Source organism: Oncorhynchus tshawytscha, unplaced genomic scaffold (genome assembly GCF_018296145.1).
Source record: "Oncorhynchus tshawytscha isolate Ot180627B unplaced genomic scaffold, Otsh_v2.0 Un_contig_1921_pilon_pilon, whole genome shotgun sequence".
NCBI lineage: Eukaryota > Metazoa > Chordata > Actinopteri > Salmoniformes > Salmonidae > Oncorhynchus > Oncorhynchus tshawytscha.
Window position 1 is genome coordinate 1 of NW_024609420.1, and position 5,000 is coordinate 5,000.

Here is a 5,000-nt window from a genome sequence, read left to right on the forward strand (position 1 = left end):
GACAGTTTCTCTACAGTGTCTACAGTCTAGGACAGTTTTCTCCATAGTTTCTCCAGTTTAGGACAGGTTCTCCATAGTGTATAGTGTCTACAGTCTAGGACAGGTTCTTCATAGTTTCTACAGTCTAGTACAGGGTTTCCCATCCTTCTCCTCAGGGACCACCAGACATTTCACCTGTACGTTGTAGCCCAAAGGTTCAAAAGATTTGATTGGTCAAAGGGCATAATGATTAGTTAAGGAGCATAATGATTAGTTAGGGCATAATGATTAGTTAGGGCATAATGATTGAATTAGGGAATAATGATTGAATTAGGGGAATAATGATTGAATTAGGAATAATGATTAGTTAAGGGGATTTTTTTATTTTATTTTTTTATTTCACCTTTACTTAACCAGGTAGGCTAGTTGAGAACAAGTTCTCATTTACAACTGCGACCTGGCCAAGATAAAGCATAGCAGTGTGAGCAGACAACACAGAGTTACACATGGAATAAACAATTAACAAGTCAATAACACAGTAGAAAACAAAGGGAGTCTATATACAATGTGTGCAAAAGGCATGAGGAGGTAGGCGAATAATTACAATTTGCAGATTAACACTGGAGTGATAAATGATCAGATGGTCATGTACAGGTAGAGATATTGGTGTGCAAAAAGAGCAGAAAAGTAAGTAAAAAAAAAACAGTATGGGGATGAGGTAGGTGAAAATGGGTGGGCTATTTACCAATAGACTATGTACAGCTGCAGCGATCGGTTAGCTGCTCAGATAGCTGATGTTTGAAGTTGGTGAGGAGATAAAGTCTCCAACTTCAGCGATTTTTGCAATTCGTTCCAGTCACAGGCAGCAGAGTACTGGAAACGAAAGGCGGCCAAATGAGTGTTGGCTTTAGGGATGATCAGTGAGATACACCTGCTGGAGCGTGTGCTACGGATGGGTGTTGCCATCGTGACCAGTGAACTGAGATAAGGCGGAGCTTTACCTAGCATGGACTTGTAGATGACCTGGAGCCAGTGGGTCTGGGCGAATATGTAGCGGAGCCAGCCGACTAGAGCATACAAGTCGCAGTGGTGGGTGGTATAAGGTGCTTTAGTGACAAAACGGATGGCACTGTGATATACTGCATCCAGTTTGCTGAGTAGAGTGTTGGAAGCCATTTTGTAGATGACATCGCCGAAGTCGAGGATTGGTAGGATAGTCAGTTTTACTAGGGTAAGCTTGGCGGCGTGAGTGAAGGAGGCTTTGTTGCGGAATAGAAAGCCGACTCTTGATTTGATTTTCGATTGGAGATGTTTGATATGAGTCTGGAAGGAGAGTTTGCAGTCTAGCCAGACACCTAGGTACTTATAGATGTCCACATATTCAAGGTCGGAACCATCCAGGGTGGTGATGCTAGTCGGGCATGCGGGTGCAGGCAGCGATCGGTTGAAAAGCATGCATTTGGTTTTACTAGCGTTTAAGAGCAGTTGGAGGCCACGGAAGGAGTGTTGTATGGCATTGAAGCTTGTTTGGAGGTTAGATAGCACAGTGTCCAATGACAGGCCGAAAGTATATAGAATGGTGTCGTCTGCGTAGAGGTGGATCAGGGAATCACCCGCAGCAAGAGCAACATCATTGATATACACAGAGAAAAGAGTCGGCCCGAGAATTGAACCCTGTGGCACCCCATAGAGACTGCCAGAGGACCGGACAGCATGCCCTCCGATTTGACACACTGAACTCTGTCTGCAAAGTAATTGGTGAACCAGGCAAGGCAGTCATCCGAAAACCAAGGCTACTGAGTCTGCCGATGAGAATATGGTGATTGACAGAGTCGAAAGCCTTGGCAAGGTCTATGAAGACGGCTGCACAGTACTGTCTTTTATCGTTGGCGGTTATGATATCATTTAGTACCTTGAGTGTGGCTGAGGTGCACCCGTGACCGGCTCGGAAGCCAGATTGCACAGCGGAGAAGGTACGGTGGGATTCGAGATGGTCAGTGACCTGTTTGTTGACTTGGCTTTCGAAGACCTTAGATAGGCAGGGCAGGATGGATATAGGTCTGTAACAGTTTGGGTCCAGGGTGTCTCCCCCTTTGAAGAGGGGGATGACTGCGGCAGCTTTCCAATCCTTGGGGATCTCAGACGATATGAAAGAGAGGTTGAACAGGCTGGTAATAGGGGTTGAGACAATGGCGGCGGATAGTTTCAGAAATAGGGGGTCCAGATTGTCAAGCCCAGCTGATTTGTACGGGTCCAGGTTTTGCAGCTCTTTCAGAACATCTGCTATCTGGATTTGGGTAAAGGAGAACTTGGAGAGGCTTGGGCGAGGAGCTGCCGGGGGAGGAGCTGTTGGCCGAGGTTGGAGTAGCCAGGCGGAAGGCATGGCCAGCCGTTGAGAAATGCTTATTGAAGTTTTCGATAATCATGGATTTATCGGTGGTGACCGTGTTACCTAGCCTCAGTGCAGTGGGCAGCTGGGAGGAGGTGCTCTTGTTCTCCATGGACTTCACAGTGTCCCAGAACTTTTGGAGTTGGAGCTACAGGATGCAAACTTCTGCCTGAAGAAGCTGGCCTTAGCTTTCCTGACTGACTGCGTGTATTGGTTCCGGACTTCCCTGAACAGTTGCATATCGCGGGGACTATTCGATGCTATTGCAGTCCGCCACAGGATGTTTTTGTGCTGGTCGAGGGCAGTCAGGTCTGGGGTGAACCAAGGACTGTATCTGTTCTTAGTTCTGCATTTTTGAACGGAGCATGCTTATCTAAAATGGTGAGGAAGTTACTTTTAAAGAATGACCAGGCATCCTCAACTGACGGGATGAGCTCAATGTCCTTCCAGGATACCCGGGCCAGGTCGATTAGAAAGGCCTGCTCACAGAAGTGTTTTAGGGAGCGTTTGACCGTGATGAGGGGTGGTCGTTTGACTGCGGCTCCGTAGCGGATACAGGCAATGAGGCAGTGATCGCTGAGATCCTGGTTGAAGACAGCGGAGGTGTATTTGGAGGGCCAGTTGGTCAGGATGACGTCTATGAGGGTGCCCTTGTTTACAGGGTTAGGGTTGTACCTGGTGGGTTCCTTGATGATTTGTGTGAGATTGAGGGCATCTAGCTTAGATTGTAGGACTGGCGGGGTGTTAAGCATATCCCAGTTTAGGTCACCTAACAGAACAAACTCTGAGGCTAGATGGGGGGCGATCAATTCACAAATGGTGTCCAGGGCACAGCTGGGAGCTGAGGGGGGTCGGTAGCAGGCGGCAACAGTGAGAGACTTATTTCTGATAATGATTAGTTTGGGGAATAATGATTAGTTAAGGGCATAATGATTAGTTAGGGGAATAATGATTAGTTAGGGAATAATGATTAGTTAGGGAATAATGATTAGTTAGGGGAATAATGATTAGTTAGGGAATAATGATTAGTTAGGGGAAATAATGATTAGTTAGGGAATAATGATTAGTTAGGGGAATAATGATTAGTTAGGGGAATAATGATTAGTTAGGAATGATTAGTTAAGGGAATAATGATTAGTTAGGGAATAATGATTAGTTAAGGGCATAATGATTAGTTAGGGAATAATGATTAGTTAGGGGAATAATGATTAGTTAAGGGAATAATGATTAGTTAGGGAATAATGATTATTTAGGGGAATAATGATTAGTTAAGGGCATAATGATTAGTTAAGGGCATAATGATTAGTTAAGGGAACAATGATTAGTTAAGGGAACAATGATTAGTTAGGGGCATAATGATTAGTTAAGGGCATAATGATTAGTTAAGGGAATAATGATTAGTTAGGGAAATAATGATTAGTTAGGGGAATAATGATTAGTTAAGGGAATAATGATTAGTTAGGGGCATAATGATTAGTTAAGGGCATAATGATTAGTTAAGGGAACAATGATTAGTTAGGGGCATAATGATTAGTTAAGGGAACAATGATTAGTTAGGGGCATAATGATTAGTTAAGGGCATAATGATTAGTTAAGGGAACAATGATTAGTTAGGGGCATAATGATTAGTTAAGGGAACAATGATTAGTTAGGGGCATAATGATTAGTTAAGGGCATAATGATTAGTTAAGGGAACAATGATTAGTTAGGGGCATAATGATTAGTTAAGGGAATAATGATTACTTAGGGGAATAATGATTAGTTAAGGGCATAATGATTAGTTAAGGGCATAATGATTAGTTAAGGGAACAATGATTAGTTTAGGGAATAATGATTAGTTGACTAACTAGTTGAATCAGGGGCTACAACAAATATACAAAACAGAATGTCTCCCAAAGAGGGAGGAGGTGAGGGCCCTGGTGGTGTCAGGAAAATAACCTCTCCCTCAACGTCAACAAAACAAAGGAGCTGCTCATGGACTTCAGGAAACAGCAGAGGGAGCACATCCCTAAACACATCGACGGGTCAGCAGAGGACAAGGTGGAAAGCTTGAAGTTCCTCGGTGTACACATCACTGACAAACTGAAATTGTTCACCCACAGACAGCGTGGTGAAGAAGACGCAACATCGCCTCTTCAACCTTAGGAGGCTGAAGAAATGTGTCTTGTCACCTAAAACCCTCACAAACTTTTACAGATGCACAATTGAGAGCATAGTGTCGGGCTGTATCACCGCCTGGTACGGCAACTGCACCTTCCGCAACCGCAGGGCTCTCCAGAGGGTAGTGAGGTCTGCACAACGCATCACCGGGGGCAAACTACCTGCCCTCCAGGACACCTACAGCACCCGATGTCACAGGAAGGCCATAAAGATCATCAAGGACATCCACAACCCGAGCCACTGCCTGTTATGGGATAGGTGACCAATAGGGTTGGAGTACTGGTCCAGCGTGATGTGATAGGTTCAGGGTGATATTTCTATTGATGACCACTAGATGGTGCACTATATAGGGAATAGGGTTCAATAGGGCCCAGGTCTAAAGTAGTGCGCTATATAGGGAATAGGGTTAAATAAGGCCCTGGTCTAAAGTAGTGCACTATGTAGGGAATAGGGTCCTGGTCTACAGTAGTGT